The 22,452-nt window shown below is 41.2% G+C and overlaps 1 protein-coding gene across 1 annotated transcript in view; it reads right to left on the bottom strand.

Moving 5' to 3' along the window:
• CDC42BPB (CDC42 binding protein kinase beta) overlaps positions 1-22,452 on the bottom strand; it is a 900,025-nt gene that overhangs the window by 876,073 nt on the left and 1,500 nt on the right. The window lies entirely within an intron of this gene.

Below are 22,452 nucleotides of genomic sequence, written 5' to 3' on the forward strand. Positions count from 1 at the left end.
GTACATTTGTCAACACACAGATCTTCCAACAGAACACCACTTTAGAACACAGCACAGATAAGCCATATACTTGGCTACCACTGACCTTGGGACAGAAATCCATACATGGCACACCACACACTGACATCTAATACTACACATTGTACAGAACCTTTAACAGACAAGCATCATGGCACAGGTACACCAAGTAGTTGGTTATCTTGGTAAAGTCTTTGTTTTGCAAAGGCACTACAAAATGATACCAGCTGCAAATGACAGAATGAGTGGTTTACAAATAACCATAACATTAGATATATATATATATATATATATATATATATATATATATACACACACACATATACATATACATACACACACATATATATTATTTCATAGCTCAAAGCTAGCAAAAAAGCAGTGATACTGTATATGGTCAAAGACAAGTACAAAGTCAAAAAGCAATGAAAGAGGAAATAGGGAGGGGATGTGGCCTAACGACTAAAGTGGTCACCTCGAAGCTGGGGAACTGGGTTCAAGTCTCGGCAGGGACACTCAACATCCAGTGATTCTGGGCAAATCACTTAATCCCCCCTGTGTCTAACAAAATGAATGTGTCCATCTGTAACGCAACTGGTGCTCATGTAAAGCGCTCCAATACCTTCAGGTCGAATTTTTGTGCTATTTAAAAATGCACTCTGGTCCTTTTTTAGGTCTTGCCTAGCGATGCAGCGAAGCTGCTCGCTAAGCGAATACTATTGTCACTGACTACTTAGCGAAGTGGGACAGGAGAGGTGTACGAGCTTGTAAAAGACATTGGAGAGCATTGGAGACATGAGGTGTGAACGCGCGCTTTTGGAGACATGAGCTCCAAGGGAACTTTATTTTTGATGTGTTTTTTAGATCACGCTGTGTACTTGTTTTAGAAGCACGCTGGGTAAACCGGTGTTATGGTAACGCCTGTGATGCTCTCATCCAGGTGCAGTTTCCAGTTACACAGTGGACCAGCAGCAAATCGGAGGCTAGCACTGTGCTTGCCTTGAGGATACGCATACATATGCCATTCGTACCGCACTTTAGGGAACGTTCTATTGAAGGCTGTAAAAAACTGTTTTAGCTTTCAGCTTTGAAACATAAACCAGAAATTATGATGTTTAACCCGGAGTATGATAATATCGCATCCTTCCCCAAATTGACTTTTTTTTTTTATGTCCGAATGGCGTGGACATCAAAGTGATACCACATGTCATTTTTTTTCTCAGTGACATACATTTAAGGGCGGGCAGCTTGTCCCGTTCTTAGCCCGTCAGCCGCATGCTGTTTGCTGCTGTGGGGTCAGGGGAAGGGTAGTTAAACGTGGAAAGTACTGAAACTAAAGGGGTCGCTAATAGACATGTTTACGTTGAGAGATTCTGCTGCTTCCTTCTTCAGTTTAAGAAGCAATGGTACCGAAGGAGCAAGCCAGGAGCTGCAAGTCAAGGGTAACGTTTGGTCCCTGGCTATGTTTAATCGACCCTGTGTTGTGAACGTTTCTTTAAGGATCTCATTCTCGAATTGGGTTTTCAGGAAGCAAGTTAAGGTAGCGGCTTGAGTGCCTCTGTGTTTAGGGCACACGTCAGTACCCTACTCAGCCTTCTCCCAGACAATGACCAATGACTCTCAGCTGCCGTCCTCACAAAGAAACCTCAATCCGAACTCCCTCGTGCACTCTATTTATGAATTCCATATATGGCACTATTTCCGGCTAGTGGCGTCACAGCACTGCACAGTCCAACAGGTGCAACAAGCCACAGAGCCCACTCTTCGGAAGGCGCGTACTGCGAACAGAACCTACCTCTGTACAGACCTGCCACTGCGAATGTCCCGTACCCTTAAGTTAAGGTTACAGCTTTACAGACGCAGATAAATACTAGAGGGTATCCGAACGCTTTACATTACAGGGTGCTTACCGCTTAGGACACAGTTTTAAGAATAGACTCTCGTTATATATATATAAATAGCGCTACCAACTAAAGCTGACAGGCGCTGCGCTGTCCCTTTTAAAGGCAAAGCATTGGACACGTTTGTGTGAACTCCGTGTTATGCTTAGCACAAAGAATGAATGAGCCAAGCGCGCTGCTGGTAAGTGCACAGCAGGTTCTTCTCTACGGAGCTTCCTCCTGCCGGAAGACGCGCAGCCGCCACCATTTCCGCTTTATACGCAATCTGCCTGGAAAAAGGGCATGCGCTTGTACTTGCCGGTTGTATGGCGCAGAAGTCCTGAGATTTCGCAGTGAAGCGCAACAGCAGCAGATAGCTTCCATCCGGTAATGTGCCACATCACAGGATAAGCAGTGCAAGACTGCGCTCAAGCTTAGATGTATTAGAAGTACAACATAACATACTCCATGAACTTAACAGAACTCGGCAGCCACACCACACCACAGAACATGCAAGCCTTCTGCAGTATATACGTTAAGACGCGTGTCCACCAACAACCTGCACAGGTGCACAATACTACACAGAGAGTACAGATGCACGTTAGTCTAGGATAGTGGGCACTTCTCTACAATCAGTGTGGGTGCATAGTGGTGGCAGTACACTATGCAGTCAGTTCATTCAAGAGCTCAATGGTGTACAAGACAGCAGTCAGTACAGGTGCTCAGCACAACAGTTCACATAGGTATACATACTTTAAAGGTACGTTTTGCTGCACAGACAACACAATTAGTTGCCTTAGTAGCCCCAGTGCTGCCCCCGCCAACCTGTTTTCTTGAAATTGTGAAACAACATGCAGGATCCTAAACCCTACAGGATCCAGGATTAGAAGCAAGCCACGGTAAGGTGGTCAGTACTAAATTACAATTAATGTCCACACTGAGGTAGCCAAGCCTTAAGCATCCCATTTGCGGGGATTCATCCAGATGCCCGCGTGTCATGAAAGAATGCAGAAGAAAGGGGTGCGAAGAGTATAATTGTACCTACGGCACACTAAAGGTCTCTGACGCTTTCACAGATCTGTGGAAAAGGATTCAATTTGGAAAATATGGCACTGTGTGGGTGTGGGTCTGTGTGTTTGTGTGTGACAGAGATTAAGCTATTGGCATTGTAAGTGACAATGCCATTTATTTATTTGTTTTCAAAACCAACACATAAATAAAAAATGTGTCATTTGCAATGCCAATAGCTCTAACTTTTGCAAAGACGAGAACGTTGCATTGTAAATGCTTGTTATATGGGGATGTTATGTCAGATCCTGGGTACACAGATGGAAAAAGCCAGCTATTTTGTTTGTTACACTTCTTATTCTGCAGTGTGATGGTGTCCAGGTGTGCTGTATTCTACAAAAGATGGTGAGCTTCAATGCACAGTAAGGGTGCTGATGGCTTCTAAATGATACAACTGGTTTTGAAGATGGTACGGGCCAGCAAGGGGAGACAATCATGTTTTCGTCTCTTCTCAATGGCCTACTGCATAGCATTTAGAGTTTTGTATATATATTTAGGGCTATGATCTAGGTTTAATATTTTGTAAAGTACAAGGATATTGAATGTCCATCCCTGGAATGTGCTTATATTTGGACTTTGCATTTACAGTTAAGCTTTAACACTGGGCACTGGTTTTCCTTGCACGTATATGTAAAAAATGTTATACAACAGATATAACTTTTCCTAAACCAGTACTCTGCATAACAAACTTCTACATAGTGTCCTAAATCATCAGCATACTGAATCCAACAGTCTCGCCATCCATTATTTTCCCCACCATCTTAATAAAACAATCACAGGTAAGCGAGGGATGTTCAGTTAAACTTGAATAGCCAAGTTTCTCCTTTATTCTCTGGAAGCATGTAAACAAGCACTGGCAAAGCCATTCGGCCTCGCATTAACTGCCGGCGTTGTCATTTTGGCATGGTGCCAGGGTCTCACCAACATAGAAAAAATAAAAAAATAAACAAATACGCAAAAATATATTTTGGTCTCAAAAAGCACACACCGCTGTAGTAGTCACTGGCAGTGAAGGGAACTACTGTTTATTTAAGGTTTTATATACCACTGGTTAGACCCAGAGGTATCGGAGCACTTTGCAGGAGCAAGGCAAATATCAATGGAAACAATAGTTACATGCAAAATACATTCAAGAACATGCAAATCTCACCATTGAATCAGGAGAAAGGCATAAATCTTAGGGTTTGAAGGTTATATAGAGTTAATTAAGATAAAGGGGGGTATAACCTAGGAGCACGCAATAAAATAGAACAAGGAAACGTGTGTAGAGGTAAGAGGGACGGATTAACTGAAGGGAGGTCAAGACAGATAAACAAAAACAGGGGAGAACGCCAAAAGAAACTTACAGCAATGTAGTTAGAGCTGACAAAATACATGAGAGGTCAAAGAGAGCAAAGGTAGGGGTAAACAAGTAGGAGAACACAGGGAAAACGAAAGGTTAGCATAAAGATGACCGATACTGGAGATCAAAGGCTAGCAGGGTCTGAAAAAATTATGGGCTTCAGTATTTATTGAGGAGATGTTGTTTTAGGTCGCTTTTGAGGCCAAGGTAGGAGGGGTTGCAGCGAAGATCCCTCGGAGGTGCATTGCAGATGCTAGGCGCATTTCCTGAGAAGGAGCTAGTCTGGGTAGATTTCTTTTTTAGTAGCAGGGGTACGAGTCTGTCGCTGCCCACTCTTTTGAATTTATTTGTCATGTAAACCGGCAATTGAGAGTGAAGAGCATTGTGGGTGATGCAGGCAGTCTAGTAGATGCATCTTCGTTGAAAAGGGGGCCATTTAAGGAATTGGAAGGCTGTCGTGATATGATCAAACCGTTTGCAAGCCAGGCAGCCATGTTGTGCACAGCTCTGAGGGGGGGCCCGGTAAACTTTAGGGGCTCCAGTGAGAATAGTGTTGCCGTAATCAAGTTTAGAGAGGACAAGTGATTAAACGACCCATTTAAAGTCGTCCTGAGGTATGAAGAGTTTCCTTTTTTTGAGGTGTTCAAGAGTGAAAAGTGCTACTTTGGCAGTGTTATTGATACGGTCCTTCAGTGCCAAATTTTTGTCCAGGATGAAACCTAGGGATTTTGCTGAGTTGGATAGAGTGAGCTGACAGTTGAGGGCGTTCAGGTCAGAGATCCAGCCTTGGATAGGGAGACTGTTGCTTTTAGGAGAGAATACAATGATTTCCGTTTTGTTAGGGTTCAATTTAAGATTGTTGGAGTAAAACCAGGATTGCTCAGAGTATTGTTTAGATGAGGGACATCACAGTGTGATTGGATTTTGTAGCAGAGTTGGGTGTCATCAGGGTAAAGGTGATAATTGATCCCGGCTTGTTTCAGAATGATAGTAAGGGGTTCCATTAAGAGGTTGAAGAGAGAGGGGACAGAATTGAACCCTGGGGGACACCCAGGGAGACAGTGTAAGATTGGAGAGGCAGGAGTTGATTTTTATTTGTCGTGTTCGGTGTTGGAGGTAGGAAGTGAACTAGTTAAGGGCTGTGCCATTGAGGCCAGAGAGAGACTTGAGAGATTCCAGTAAGGAAAAATTATTGACTGTATCGAAGGTTGCTGAAAGGTCAAGAAGGATAAGAAGGAAAGCCTCTCCATTCTCTAGAGAACTAGGAATGTTGTCGGCAATGCTCAGCATAGCGGTTTCGGTACTACAGCCTTTCCTGAAACCAGATTGAAAGGAGTCAAGTAAGTTGTATTTGCCTATGTGGCTGTCGAGTTGAAGTAAGACACATTTCTCCATGGTTTTGGCTAGGAGTGGGAGGCTAGAGATGGGGCGGAGGTTGTTAGGATCATTAGGGTCTGCCTTTAGGTTTTTAAGAATGGGAGTGATTTGCCAGAGTTGGAAGGAGTCAGGGACACACCCAGAGACAAAGGAGGTGTTAATAATTTTTGTCCAACACGGGCATTGACGTGGTTATGGTTGTGTACTAGTTTTGTCAGGAGTGGGTCTTTTGTGTGCGAGGTCGGCTTTAATTTCGCAATGATATTAAAGACTTCAAGCTCAGTCATGGGTTTGAAATTAGTCATGGTGGCGTTAATTTTCAATTGTATGTTGGAAAGGATCTCTACAGAACCAGTTGGAGTAGAATGGTGAATGAAAGGATTAGGAGGGTGGGTTGATGTGGAAAGGGGGGGTGGGGGGGGGGGGCTTGGGGGAATGTCAAGAGAAATTTGAGGGCTGGGCAAGGCCAATTTTTGCAATTTTTTTCCCGTGAAAAAGTTGGCAATTTCCTCTGAGCCTATTTTTAGCACGATCCAGTTGGGAACGAAACAAAGATGCTTTTTCCATGAAAATGTGCTTCTTGTATGTTGATCTTACTGATCTGAAGAGGGCAAAATGAGAAGGAGAGGGGTGTTGTCTCCATGTTCTATCAGCTAGTCTAACTTGTCTTCTTTCATTATTGAGTTCAGGATTGAACCGGGATTTAGATTGGATTGCTCTTTGTTCTTTTAGTTTAAGCAGTGCGACTTGGTCAAGGACATCGCAGATGTGCTTCTTGCGAAAGAGAAGCTGACCCACTGCTACTTGAAGTATGGTGGAGTGGGCGTTTGAAAAATGAGAAAGACAACAGACCAATTGCAGAAAGCCCCTATAATTAAGAATATTTTTATATACGTACATTTACTCAAATCAAAATGTAGTGGATAACGTCAGAACTTAAGAGAAAGTAGAAATGAAGGGCTGTCTCTACAGAACTTTCAGCTGAGCTCATTGACTCCTATGAGAGCATGGTCGTGTGGCAGTGTTAGCACAGCCAGTGGTTCCCTACTTGCAACTCCGCACCCACCTGTTACTATTCTTGTATCCTCAGCTATGTTAACCAAGGCTGCTTACATTCCACAAACAGGCTCAACATGCAGCAACAGATCTAATAGGTTATTATCTAGGTGTGCTGGCAGAGCTGCAACTGCATACTTTTACAGTAAATTGGCTATTATTAGAGCTTAAAACAGGCAATAGGTTAAACATTTAGGTTCTAACATTGTTACTTCTTAAGTGCACTAGGAATTGCAAAACTGCAGCTTTAAACACTGGCAGTCAGCAATGAAAACATAGTTTAATGGCACTGTAAAGAGTTTAATGCATGGTTACATTTACCTTGATTTCTTCTTCGTTAGTCAACTGAAACTGCCTGATAGTCAAAGAATAATGGGATGTGTGATTATCTCCCGAATGACGAGAGTAGCTTTCAAACAGAATCATGTTGCTTCGTCACTATTAGCATTTAAAAAATATCCAGCACCTTGGCATACTTAGTCAACGCCTAAGTTAGAAGTGTCTATGTATATAAAAGGTCCTTAAAATTACAAATAATTCTTAGGAATTATTGGTGCTTTCTACTTTCTGTTTAACATCTAGTACTGATTTCTCAAGTTATTTCAGTGCAGTGGTCGTGCAGAATTGTTTTGGCCATTTGTAGTTCTGCGTTGTCATCCTGTTTCGTAAATGATTAGTTAATGTAAGACATTTGACATTTTTGTTTTGTTGTGCCCCGAGATGGATCAGAGCCCTACAAATGGCAGCCATTTGAATCAAAACCGTTCAAAGGAATTCCAAACTATCGAAAAAATATATTTTCCATAAAATATTTTTTCCTGCAAAGAAAAAGGAGTTCTTGTGCTGCAGTCCAAACTTTCCAATACTTCTTCGGAGGACATTTGGTAAAAAATTAGATAAATGAAACTCAAGATGCTGGGATTTAAGTCAAATCTAGACAAACAAGTATTCTCGTTACCAGCCTTTTCTGGACATTTTCTTTTTAGGTCTGGCTTGACAGTGCAGCTGGTGCCAAACCTTCTGTGATCAATCTAAAAAAGAGATACAGAGATGGGCTCTGCCCACATGTTGGTGGACAAAAGCACTTTTTTGATTAGACAGAATTGGTGTCCTTTCCTGAATAAAGTGCTTCCCTTTCATGCATTAGTGATTATTTTGTGTGTTTACCCAGCTGGAAGAGCCAGCAGCAGTGTGTTTTCCTTGACCGTCTGGGAAAAGAAGATACACTGACCTGTAATGATGGTAAAGAGTCTTAAAGAAGTAGATAATTTATAGTATTTGTTTCTCTCCGACAGCAGCACTGATGAAAGGAGGGTAGTCCTGAAGAATACATTGCTCTTTTCCAGTCCCTGTAACCGTCACTTCCATCATTAACTTTAGACTACCGGACGCAGTTGTGTGTCTGAAATCTGCATTAGATTACCAAGACTACACTAACCTGCTTGGATTTTTAGGTCTTGCCCGTCGGACCAGCTATCGTTGACCTTATGTGACCAACCAAAAAAGAGTTTTCGGAGTACTAATGTAAGCGGGCCTTAGGCCCAATCCACATGCTGGTTACCCTGAGTGAGGGATTTGATTGGACCAAAATTGTGTAGTTCCACCAAAAAAAAAAAGGGGGTGCTGGAGTTGCACTTGTTGCCATGTGGACAAGCTTATACTCAATACAGCAGGACTGGGTTGGGTATGGTGGCAAACCAATGATCATGGCTGTAGGCCTGATTTGTTAATTATGAAACGTTATTATAATGGCAGTAGGTCTGACTTATTTATTGTGAAAAGCATAAGTCAATTCGTTTTTAAGAAGGATTATTATTACTCTATATGGAAGCCCACAAATAGACATTTTACTACAAGAAATTCGTAGTGTAGTAGGGACAGATTTTGTGTTGGTTACCTACTCTGACTAACCATGGGTATACATTTGATTGCAAGACCTACTTAAGAAAGAGCTCTTTGTTTGCCCAACTATAATGCTGTATACCTTTCTAATGTAATGACTGGGTGCCTGATGATTGCCTTGTGGAAAAGCTTACACTCAAAACTGGTGGCCTGAGTTGGTTGAGGCTTGTTTGGTGCATTGTGAAAGGTTAAATCCTATGCCACAGGTCTTCTCTTATTATTATGAAACGTTAAGGCAAACATAGCTTATTTATTGTGAAGAGCATTTGTTGAACCCAGGAAGCCTTTAAAAGTTGGTTTCAAACTATAGATTGGTGTTTTGTTACACCTAATCTCACAGATTAGCGTACTAGGCAAACCAAACTCTGGGAATTTTTGCTGTAATGCTTCTTGTTAGGCCCTATTGATAGAGGTTGTATATGGTTTTGTAAACTGTACTTTTCTACATATTTGCAATGGTAGAACTGTCAGCATTGCCAGTTTATGTACACTTGACTGAATGTAAAGCAAATTGTTACTTATGCGTTCATTGGGAACAGTCTTGTCAGATTCTATAGGGATAATCTGTTTATTATGAAACATTATGACGAAGCCAGTAGGTCTCATCAAATTATTGTGAAAAGCGTGTGTTAAAGGCAACAGACTTTAAAGGATGAATTGCTATTACTCTGTGTTAAAGCCTATAGGCAGCTATTTTATTACATGGAATCTCACAGATTACCGTAGTAGGGAAGGGTTTTGGTGGGCTACCCAATCTGTGGCAATAAAAGATATGCACTATGATCATCTTTATTAGGCTCACTTAGAAGAATAGTATTTTGCCCACTATAATTTTCTACGTATTTGCAATTTTTTTGCTGCATGCTTGAGGGTCGTCTTGTGGGAAAGTTTACACAGTAAACAGGACCACGCGACTTGTATGGGCTTGCTTCGTGCCCTACGCAAGATCTTGCCGTTACTCTCCCTGGAAGCTAGAGCAGAGGTAGTGCGTAGTTCTATTCTCAGTAGATTAGACTACTGCAACGCACTACTCCTGGGAGCCCCTAAAACTTTGATCCTAAAGTTACAGAGGATTCAAAATATGGCTGCTAAATTGGCCTTATCCCATCCACGTTCTGCTTCTTCATCTGCAGCATTGGTTGATCTTCATTGGTTACCTGTCCAGCAGAGGATTGCCTTTAAGGCCTTATGCCTTGTCTTCAGGGCTCTGCACGGACTGGGACCGATACCGCTTCAAAATCTTTTTTCTTGGTATCAACCTGCCAGACTTCTGAGATCCTCCTCAGCGTTTCTAGTGACGGTCCCCAGGATTAATAGAGTGAGGATGGGCGGCCGTGCCTTTAGTTTCACAGCTGCCACGCTACGGAACACCCTACCTCTGGCGTTGAGGAGTAGACAAGACCTTACTTCTTTTAAAAGAGACCTTAAGACCAATTTGTTTCCTAGAGCAATGTAGTGTGTTTCACCTGATGGTATGATGTGGTCTCAGGGCCAGGATACCCTTTGGGTGACAGCTGCGCTTAACAATTAGCAATACAATACAATACAATACATTTGCTAGTTATGGAGACAAGCCAATGAAATAGGCTTAATATGAGTGCAGTAAAATATTATGACAGAAGTCATTGATCTGGTCTCTTTATGACAACAAGTTATGACAAAGGCAGTTCTTCTAGCTTATTTATTGTGAAAGCATCTGTTAAAGGCAACGTCGTTCTTTCATCTTCTCCCACTGGCTTTCTACTTGGCCTCTGTCGTCCTCTAGGAGGACCTGAAACATTACCTAGGGTGAATGAGTATTCAACCCATTTCTATGCATCTTTGAAGAGGGTGGTGTTCTAACACTGGCATTGGTTTATTGGTTCCATCCATGTATTCTTCATCTTTAACTTTAGCCTGGCCATGACAAGGTGGTGTTCTGACGACAAGGCGGTGTTCTGACACCATGCACGTTCCTCTCCTCACTCTCACATCCTGCAGGGACCTCTGGAACTTCTTGGCAATGTAGACATGGTCGATCTAATTCTCTGTTAAATGGTCTAGTGACACCCATGTGGCCTTGTGTATTCTTTTTGTGTGGGAATACAATACCACCTGCCACCAGACTGTTCAGGGCACAGAGATCTGTGAGCCCTTCACCATTCTTGTCGCCAAGTCAAGCATATGTTTAAGTAAAAAAAACCATTTTTAATAGGCATGGACGGCGAACTTTGCTCCGTTCGCTGAGTTTTCTGCACTCCGCACTGCTCACAGAGAGCGGAAAACTCTGCTTCGTGATGTGCAACTGAGTATTTTCACCGCTTGCGAATGGTAGGTTCGCGAGCACGAGCTCCCGCTCTGGTAGAATTTCTACCAGAGAGGCAGGAATACCAGCACAAACTTAAGTTCGCACTGCACTCTGCCACTCACTGAACTTCGTGGAGATTTTTCGTAACTTCGCAGAGTTTTTTCATAACTTCACAGAGTTCTGCGTAGCAAAACTCTGCGAACTACACCCAGGCCTAATTTTTACAAGAAATGTAATTAGTCTACATTAAAGCCTACAGATAGATATTTAGTTATATGGAATCTCAGATTTTCGTAGTAAGCAAGGGTTTTGGTACCGGTTAAACCCCCTGACAAACCGTTGCTATAGAAGATTTCCACTTTGAGATGGTGTGGTTTATAGTTGCCTATTGAAAAAATTAAGCTCAATGGAGTAGAGTATCACTCTTTAGGCAAAAGGTAGCAGTAATGCCTGGCAGCGGATTACCGGGATGGGTGTCACTCATTGCATAAGAGTATCCTATGGAAATTAGTTCAGCGTTCTACCTCTGCTCGTGCCATTGTAGTGTCAGCAGAGTCAGAAGGAAATGGTGCATTTGAATCAACCAGTACTACTGCTTCGAGAGTAAAAACCGAATTCCCCAGTGGTGTGGCTGCTCCATTAACCTATTGAATATATGTTTAAAAAAATGTATTATCCAGAAAAACATTTATTATCCAGAAAAACATGTATTATCCAGAAAACCATTTCAGCAGAAAAACAAGGCATAGCATTCACAGTTTGCACTGTAAAGATCCTTTATTACTACAGAGTCTGAACAGCTATTCTTTCAGGCTTAACAGGTACCAATGGCACACCACCATTTCTCCCCCAAGCAAGTTTCCTACCAATTCATTTTATGATCCTTTCGTGCAGTTTAATAGTCAATCGATGGCCCAGAATAGGATTTTCTCATGGAAAATTGATGCCACTGGTTTAAACTTTGCTTTATATGGGTCTTATCTCTTGATCAGATTAGTGGCCAGTGTTTGTACTTGTCCTTCTTTGTTAAAATAGCTTTTCTATGTTCTTCCAAGAACTGTACACACATTTGGACTATCTATATGGAATGTGCCCCAAGCAAAGCAATGTGCTTAAATTACTTTCATATTTACATCCTTTTGCTTCGCATGCTGCAGCACGACTATTCTATAATAAAGAACCAGTCTTTCAATAGTATTGCCACATTCCCCGTCTTATAAGGTATCAAGAATGACACTATTCATTTATAACTTCTGCTATGCATTATCAAGGCTTAAATGTATCAGAATGTCCCCAAATGTGTAGACATTCCATCTCACCAACAGATAAATCTTTCCACTTCATTTTTAAAAGATGTTCTGTTCATTTTGTAAAATAAGTAGTTCCTGCTCAGCATTTACTGCCTCAACCACTTCTGAAACAGCAAAATAACGATGCATCTCTCCTCGCAATCATCTCCAGAAAATGAGCATTTATGAAGCAAAAGACCTACTGCCAGAATTAGAAATGAACACATCCTGGCACAGTTTGGTTTAGTTTTTTGTTTTTAATTTGTACAGCCTATAGTAAGTCTCCAAATGAGTAATACTAAGAAGGAGTGAATGATGACACTAATAAAAATAATGCATCCAATAACAGATGAGGGGTTAGTTATGGTCCTGTTTAGTGTGATCCTTGTCCAGGAGAGCATTTGAGCACTTTACAGTGAAGAAATTCATAATTGAGCAGGGCGAAGCAATACACTGATGGGCAACAAAAAAAAGGCACTTAAGCAGAAGTGGTAGAACTTCCAATAAGGAAAAAGTGTTAACACAATGTCAACTAACGATAAGGAGGGATCGTAGGCAGACAATACTCAGGAATTCAATTCTTAAAATCCATCTCAAAACAATATCTGTTACCCTGGGAAGGAATGCCTAGAGAGGTGTTCAGGGACAAAATGTTATGAAAGAGCAAACGGGATGGGAGGTGCAGCAGAACAGCTTCAGCTTAAGGGCCTTAAGACAATAAGGGCCACAGATGACATAATTTGTTGTTTTCGTGTTTTTTTAAGCAATGGTCAGAGCACCCAGGAGGAACTCCAGAGGAAGCCACGGTCCATATTTGGAGGTGTGCTCTGAGCTGGATTGAACCATAGATGGAAGTGTCTTAAGAATGTGAGTCTTGGAGTTTAAGTACTACAACGGACAGCACTGTATTGAAGAGATTCCTTGTGAAGGATTTTATGCACTTGGCAGGTGGATTTTTTAAACTAAAAAAAAAAAAACACACACACACACACACTCACATCTAGTATTGGTTGTAAACCACTGCTGAAAAATAAGTACCAGGGTAATAAGAGCTGGAAGGTCCACTGGGTAGCCATGCACTCTAGAAACGTCAAGCATAGATTAGAATAAAATGGTCAACCACCATACAGAGTAAATTTTATCAGGGATCCAGCTAAAATACACATTCCCACATGTACCCAAATGGAAACTTCAAGCACTGTGCTTCGAATCTTTCAGTACAACAAAACGGCAAGCAAATCTGGGGGGGAAATAGTAATTGCTACAAGCAGATGTAGAAAGGCAAGGAAATCTGGGGGGGAAATTAGTGGTTACAATCAGATAGATGTAGAAGGGATGCACTCCTCCGTGACAATGTATGCTGCAACCCTGCTCTCCTTACATAGAATTCTGAGCTGTTGAATTTGAGGTGAAAACACTTTGATACAACTCTACCCAAGATTTCAAGGCTGGAACATCTGACATAAAATGTATCACTTCTATTAGTCATTCCTTATACCGATGATGTTTGGGGAATACATTCATAGTCAAAAGAAGCAGACTTTAACTGGAAGTAGGCCTCTCTCAATGGCACCAGAGCTCATGTAACGCCAATTCTTATTCGTATTGCTCAAATTCTCATTAACGTCAGATTTCAGAGGTTGCTTCACATGAGTTCCAAAAAACAAACTGTCCAATGTGTTTGCAACACTCACTGTGAAATATCCAAAGATGAACTCCCATAACAGTATTACATCAGAACAAAAAAAACTGATTATCACAGCTCCTCCTCCATAAAGCACTGTGCAGTCCTTAACAGATCACGTTACCTCATCCGTCTGATCTGAAAAAACTGGAAGTAGTAGAAACCAAACTCTATGCCAGTATAAAGCAGGATGTACACCAAAATGGAAAGTCGACAAGTCGAACATGTGTTAAAAGCCAGCTGCGAATGCAGACAGCTAAAATCAATTTCAAGCCCCAGGAAAGGAACAGATTCAGAAATAGGCCTCACTACCTTGCACTTCACCTTCCTGGACTCAGTCATACCAAAACAGATCAACAAGCCATTGCTCTCAGAAGCAGGTTTAGCAAGTTGCATAGGACATTGCGTTGTACTGTGATGGGTTTGCCCACTGTTTGCTAATAGCCTTGTTTTATCTCACCCGTCCTTGCTGCATGGACTGTGAAGCCAAGAAGTTTCACCTTGGTAAGCTGGTGTAATGCTTACACTTTTACTACAAGCTAATGTCACAAACATGGCCCTGCAAAAATATACCGCCCATAAGCTGGCAATAACCATGTTAAATGAGAAAAAAATACCTCTGTTCTTCAATTTTAATAAAACTATATGGTGGCTTCCTGGCAGGCTGCTGCATCTTAAACTGAGATTTTTTTGTACATGATGAGTAAAAGTAATTCTTAATGATACAAAAAATGTACTATTGGTGTTAAATTGCAGGTAAGCTAAAAACGTAATTCAATCACACAAATGGGACTTAAAACAATCACTGGCAAAGGAAACAGGTCTGGCTTTAATATGCCAATACACAAACAGAGGCATTCACAAATGCTGTTTACAGGCATTAAATGCACAAATATTTGTTCAGTACATTAAAGCCAGCCTACCAGCTTTGCCAATGCCGAGAAAAAAAAGAAACAACAAAATTGATTTCATGTATATATTGCACATAGGAGATAAACTGAATGTGACAAATAGCGTGGTGATTTAGTGTACGTTTCAGATGTAAAATAGTCCCTTGTGCACTCCAATGGAAGTAGTTCCTAGAAGGCAGAATGATACACCAAACAGTGCAATGTGAGATATTAATACTCCTCTGGTTTGAACTAAAGCAAACTATGAATGACTCCCCCCACTTGATGCACGCGATCTTGTAGATGGTCTGCCAACCCATCCCCCTTATGTACTGAGCTCTGTTGCTTCATGGGTATGTTCCTAATATATAAATGCTAATACATAAGGCTAAAGTGACGAATGGGCTGAAAGGGCAGACCCAAAGCCACGTTACCTATATACGTATTTGTCACAGATCACAAAAGGCAGGAGAAAAAAAACTAAAGCAGTCTGTAAATCAGACCTTATGAAAAGGCACCGTTTTTGGAAGCCCTACCAAACACTCAGATGAACATGTAGAATAAGGTACACATGCAAAGAAACGTACAGACAAAGATTAACCAATCTATAGGAAAGATCTAAGTATGCAAAAATGTATGTATCGGATACAAATGCAGACAACCCCCAGTGAGACAGCATTTGGTGATATGAAACACGCATTGGGAGATTATCAAACTTTAATGGTGAAACTTTGCCTAACGCATGTCTTTTTTTGTCTTACTGAAGCATGCTGAAATAAGCTTATGTTTCTGCACATCAATAGCAACAGTTTTTCAGCATTGCGCGTCTTGTACTTTTTCAAGGCTTTGTTCACTAGTCTACTCTGAGTAGTCAGACCTCCTGCTAAGTCAAGGAAATTATTTGCGTGGGGTGCAGGCATCCAAGTTTAGTAACATATATTTATTTTATCACAGTAAACCGAGGGTGAAAATTCTGAATTTAAAAAAAAGATGTAACTATGGCAATTTGAAGTGCTGGCATGGAGAATAACAAACTTTGTAGCTCAGTTGCATTCTAGTAACGTACTTAAAAATAGCGTTGTGGCAAATGCTTTTAAAGAAGTGATAGATGTAAGAATGAAGCACAATATATGTTTTTATGACTTTCAGATCTTCTCGCAAAATTCAGGAAGTGCATTAACCAAACAGACTAACCACGAAATAAAAAAAGAGGAACCCAAGTGCAATTTCCTCAATACAAGCACCCACAATAACCACTTTGTATGTGGTCAAATCCAACATTCACAGAAATAACATCAATGTTCTATAACGGGTGTACTTTCCCTTGTTCACACAATCTGCAGTAAAGACCTTCATCCATTGACCGTGAGAGCAAGTGTGTGGCTATGTGCTTTCTAGATGGCTCGAAACACTGGTGGTACCATTTCAAAGTTTTATTTTTCTGGGAATTTTTTTTCCATTTTTAATACCAGTTATCCAACATGTAACAAATCTGCAAGACTATTGCCACATCAGCAGGGCAAAGGAAGGAGACTAACAAAAATTACAGTTCATTTCAGATTTGAATTAACGTCATTGGCTACTGGAAAAGGATACACGCTTTGAAAAGCCACGTAAAATACATTTCTTGCACGAGTTACAATTGCACTGTAGGAATGTTGGACACTATGCTTTCGCTGTAACGCATTTTTAAGATGCAAACATAGCAAGTTAAACTAAGGTCTAACACTTAGATCTCTGGATTGACCAAACTATTTGTTTTAATTAAATGAGCAAAGGGGGAGAAGCTTAAACATTTACTTGTTACAAAGTTTCTGACAATCTAACAGACTAACCCACATCACCAATCAATGGTCTGGGCTGCATCTGCCATGGCCACCTATTCAAAGAAAGTGTATTTAGAGACAAAGTCCATAAAACCATATAAGATAAACCACAACGCCACGTTAGACATAACTATAGTACTTTGAAATCAACCTTAAAATTGATGAGGGACACAAATTAAGGTAAAATTGGCATAATAGGTATAAAATAAGCAAATGAATAAAAATGTGTGTTCCAGACCACATGTGCACAATTTAACCTCCACATAACATTTAGTTTTGTTGACTTTTCGGCAGCCGGCTCTACTTTTATTTCAAACTGAATTTTGAAGATGCATTTTTAGCTGTTCTCAGGATCACATTGAAAATAGTGTCCAAATACTACTGTCGGTGCTTAGTGTATCAGCAACTAAACGACGCAGGGATTTGCATTTCACTTGCTGCAGATCTAAACATCAGAGCAAACGTCATGACCAAGAACTAAGCGGGTATAGGGTAAACGCACTGAAGTGTCTACACGAGTTCGTGCTTTTCCAGGGGAAAACAACCAAATGCTGCTTCCCTTGTGCTCCGATCTCTGTACAGAGCCGAGCCTGTTTGGTACTGGGATGTAAATGAAGTGTGGCACGCATCCCAAACCCAAATCTGGCATTCTGCCTCCACCATTCCTAATTGGACATAATAATATTTAAGGTGAGATGGTAAGGTCGCACTAAAAAGCACATACAGGGAAACACCCTGTGCCAGCCTTTCGGCGACAAGGAACCTAACAGTTAATTATTCCGAAGGAATGGTATTATTGATGCCGGGAAGGCTCCAGGAAGTGAATCCTCTTAGTGCGTTATCCTGTGCAACAATAAGTGGTGCTCCCTGCAGAAAGGAACCGGGCCCATCTGTCTCGAGGGTCGAGAAGCCCTCGGCTGTCATTTGCCTCACTTCAAGGGACGGGTCGAAAATGACTATCCCGAACTAAACAATGACCGCATCCGGGAGCAGCCAGAACGTCAAACAGCACGGAAAGTGTCCACAGCGAGCGGCGAGGCCCATTCTGAGGAATTATCTGACAAGGGAATCTCCTCGCGGGCAGTCGCAATAACCAGATTTACCTCAAAATGCACTGGGGAGCGTACAGAACCCAAAAACTACGCCACAAAAAAATAAAAAGACAGTGTTCCGGTCCCACAAATGTTAGCTCACGCTTTTCATTTTGAGCGGCCAATAGTCCCTTTTAAAAACAAACAGATGGAGGTGACTGGCAGGATTTTTCTGAAAGGCATCCGGAGTGTTGGTCACGTGAGTGTATCCCTTCAAGCCCACTCTGGCAGCCAATCGAGTTGGCCGATGTGATCGTGAGGGATGTGGGGCAAGTGTTTTTTTTTACCATACTCAGTTTTCGTCATTTTCAAGCACTTAGGAGAGGAGAGGAGAGGGTCCTGGCCTGGGGGTGCTGTCTTTTATTGTATTAACCGAATGTTAGACGCAGCAAATGGTTTAAGCATTCAAGGCAAAATGGTCTTTAGATAAGGGTCTTAGCGAGCAGGCGATGGCATGCATATAAGGATGAGATCTGGTCTAAAGGCTAAACTGGCGACCTCCGATCTACGAGCCAGAGACCTGTTCTAATCCCAGCTCCAACAATACATTGTTTGATCTTTGGCAATTCACCACGTCTTCTTGTCCGAGTTCTAATATTTGTCAAACTGTAAACAGCTCAAGAACAGGAAGAAATCCAGAATTAAGCGCCATATTAAAACTGAACTATTCTGTTCAGCCTGGAAGTGCTGAACTAGGCATGGCACATAATCTGTGAGTGAAGAGAAGGCACGATAGAAGTAAAGGACTGACTGGTGCTTCTTTGCGGTCAATTATTATGATTTAAAAAACTGAATGCTGGTTAGGTATCCTTTAAAAAAGGTAATTTGTATTTACGTCAATTACTCGAAAACAAAAACAAGGCAGCCTGCTCTGAATATATTTCTAGTGGCAGCTGGCTCAGGGAGGCTCAGTTGGAAATCGCTCTGCACATAAACACATGCATAGTCCCCTCCTGATCCCGAGTGACAGCTCAGGGAACTCAAACATGCGACCAGCTCCCGTTCTGACATTTCGACCGAAGCCCTTGGACTGACGGATCTCTTGTATGCTTAACGCCACCAGGGAGCAGCACTCCAGAGCCATGTACCTCCTAATCTACTCCATGGAATATGAAAACAGGAAATAGAAATCCTGAAACAAGTTGAAAGTTTACAGAGGCTATCAGAATGTGGGTCTTACAAATGACAACTGACAAATATACAACAAGGAAGAGAGAAGCCAAAAAATGAAAACGTACTTTGTTATTTTATAACGTAAATATGTTTAAGTACAGTCTTCAATAATTCAATATACAACGACCGATGAAATTAGATCCCGGCCTTTTAAAACCAAATTAACTACTACTTGCAAGAAACAGTCAAATAGTAATTTCTTTCCAAGTTTCCTGTTAGGTTAACAGGATTTAAACTCGTAACAAATCAGAAAGTGGGCACCGAAAGATGTCTTAATTGTGTTTTCTCACTGCCCATAAGATGTATATGTGTCACGATACATCTATATAAAAACCTAGAAGCATTGGCAGTGAAGGCGTTAATAGCATTTTCCATCGTGTAGACAGAACCAAACCAAGGCATGGCAGCCAGAAAGTGACAGAGGTAAACGGTTTGTTAATACACATTGGTGCGGCAGTGACTTCACTGCGGAGAACAGTAAATGTAACTGCTTTACAAGAAACCGCGAGGTCAGGGCATACACCAAGTGGGAAGAAGGGAACTTAATGCCGATGGGGATAGTTAAGACGACAGCTTTAGGAAAGAGGTAGCTCAGGAAATCCTGTCTCATCTGGCATGGGGCTTGAGACTCTTCGATGGTTTCTAGTCACGTACAACATGCCAATTCCCTCTAACAATTCATTTGGACCGGGGAGTAACGAGCAGGTTCTAATATCAGAGGGGGTGTTAGGTGTCGCCTTATGATCTTGTCATAGAAGTAGGCTGACAGGTCTCTTGGAAGAAAAAAATGAAAACGTGGCAGGTAACCTAAAAGTTATTTCCGGCTCAACCAGGGAACCACGGGTAGTTTGGATAGGGCAGGGAAAATACCTTAACAGAATTTAAGGCAGCCTTGTACCCAAATGCTAAGGCAGAGAGCTGCAACCCAGCATACCCAACTCTTTCTCATTGGTCTAACCTATGCAAATATGAATACAGCTCTCTCCTTTCTACTGTACCACAACATGTAATATATCAAAGATGTATATGTGATTACTTAAAATCATAAGTAGCATAAATAGCATAGACTTTACAATAAAATCACATATATATATATATATATAAATATATATATATACACATACACACACATATATACACACACACACACATACACATATATATAAAAGGCTTGCTTATGTATTGACTATATGCTGTAGTGTTCTCCTACCCCTACCAATGGTATGTTATTGTCACTTGTATAATGAATAGAGCAACTGTTATGGTACAGCAGGGTCTTGTGATCTGAGGCCCTTTCTTTAGAAGTGTTGTGTGGCTTGTAGAGAATGTGTTCAGTGTTTATTTTCATTTCAGAATCCACTAGCTCTCCCTCCTGTCTCTGTCCGTCCCCTAATGTATCCCCAAAGTAACATACACACTGCACAGCGCTCTAAATGCTAGCCAGCTAGATTTGCCATTTAGAAATACTAAAAAATACACACATACATTGACATGTGTGTATTAATGAGAAAGTAAAGGGAGTTAGATCTAGGAAGATTTTTGTTTATGGGAATTTGCCTACTTTTCTGGAACAGGGTTTGTTGCCCTTTACTAAGCTACAGCGTTCTGCCTTCTACGTATGAGGAAAAGCAAAAGGTTATGAGTGGAATTTAATCTCAGCCACTCGCCTGGGCCGTATTCCAGACGCTTATTGTTTTTCTCACCTTGCTACTCCACACAAAATCGTTAACATGCAAATCAGTCTTGGTCCTACTTATCTAGAGTTCAGAGGGGGGGGGCGCCCTGATAGTTCGGGCTGGACTGTTTTTATTGGATCAGAACTAAGCATGATTTGCATGCAAGTGGATCGAGTGGCCCAGTGAGTTAAAAAAAAAAAAAAAAAAAAAAAAACACAATGGGCTGGAATATGGCCCAGACTAATTACAAGTAACAGATCAATTCCAGGATTCCCCCATCGCTCAATTCAATTGATTTATTAAGATTTGGATCTCCAATGAGATTCATAGAAAAATATACACACAATTATTACACCATAAGCATGTTAAAATTGCATTCTTGGTTTTTACCACAGTAAATAAGATTAAATACATAAGCAGTTGTCATTATAACATTTCAATAAAAGCACTTCATTTAAGCTAAGAGTTCATTATAAAACAAATCATAACTATATAACAGCAGCAGTTTATATACCAGTTAATCTATAAAAGGAGATATCGAAATCCTTCATAACCAATTCTAGATTCACCCATTGCCTTTTTGTATTCCTCAGTGCAATGTAATACAAACCAGGTTGGTGTCTTGTGGTAATGATGTTGTTTTATGTTTCTGCTAGTTTTGTCTGAGTAGTTCTACGCTTTGTCTTGTTGTATAGAATGATAATGCAGTTGATTTAGCCAACCTTTAACAACCATATAGCTCATGATGGTAACACAGTACCATATAGAGTGCAGTGTTTAAGTGGGTTTGCTTTGCTCAACCTAAGTTGGCAGGGTATGCCGAGATGTGGGTCACATTGCTCACTTTGCCACTGGATTCAAGCTAGCCTGGCTGATGAGGAGTGTTACCCCGAAACCGGTCACAGGATGCTTGTTTCTGGTCCAGAGAAGACCTGGCTTGGCAGTTCGGGCTAAACTGTTCCCATGGGGAACAGTGTCAAGGCTGATTTGCATATGACTGAGTCTGAACTGGGTTGACAAAGTAAGCTAAAGAACAATAATGTATTCAACCCAGCTCTAATAGTGACTGGAGAGGAGTGTCTGAAAAGTTTCAGCACTCCGTCCATCATTTCTTTGCGTTTGTTGTGTTTGAGTGTGCATATTTTTTGTTAAAGACTGGAATAATGGTGTGTTTTGTTATTGTTGGGTACAGAGTGTTGTTGAATGTACAATAAGTCACATATATGGTTCTCGAATGAGTGTTGTGTACCTGAAGTTAATAACGTACGAACTATGGTGTTAGGTGTCAGTTTTGGGGAATTAGGCTAGAAAGATAGATACTGTTTATTCTCTAAAAACGGAGCTGCTTTAGACACTTGTGCAATGGTGAAAGATAACTACTGAGAGTATATAATACCGAACTCGTCAACATTTAAAGCTTCTGGCAAGGAGGCCAGTCGAATAACTCAATGTGGTCAATATTTGTAAATTGTCCCCTAGCAACTCTTTCAAATTGACATTTCTATTAAAAGCGCACAGTACCTGGTATTTGATACAGTTCCACTGATTGCTGTAGGGAGTGCCTTTTAAAGCAGTCTCAGTTTGCAGTAGCACCCATGTGCCGGTTTGTGGAGTTGGTATTATGTTGCCAATGGCCTGTGGAGTTGGCCATATGCTTTGTCGCTTATGTGCAGATGTGGTGAGAAGGAATGTGCTGCCTGTGTATACACCTAGATGTACGGGCAAGGATGTTGATGGACCTTCTATTGCCCAGAAAGGCACACAAAGTAATACAAGTGCTGAGAGTAACTGTGGGCCATGCTCTTGAGGAGGTGCTGCATCAGAAAATGGAAGTTAGTGAACTTGTTTCTGCAGCAGTAGTTTACTATTTCTCTACCATTGTCATTTCACTGG

This window comes from Lissotriton vulgaris, chromosome 9 (genome assembly GCF_964263255.1).
Source record: "Lissotriton vulgaris chromosome 9, aLisVul1.2, whole genome shotgun sequence".
Lineage (NCBI taxonomy): Eukaryota > Metazoa > Chordata > Amphibia > Caudata > Salamandridae > Lissotriton > Lissotriton vulgaris.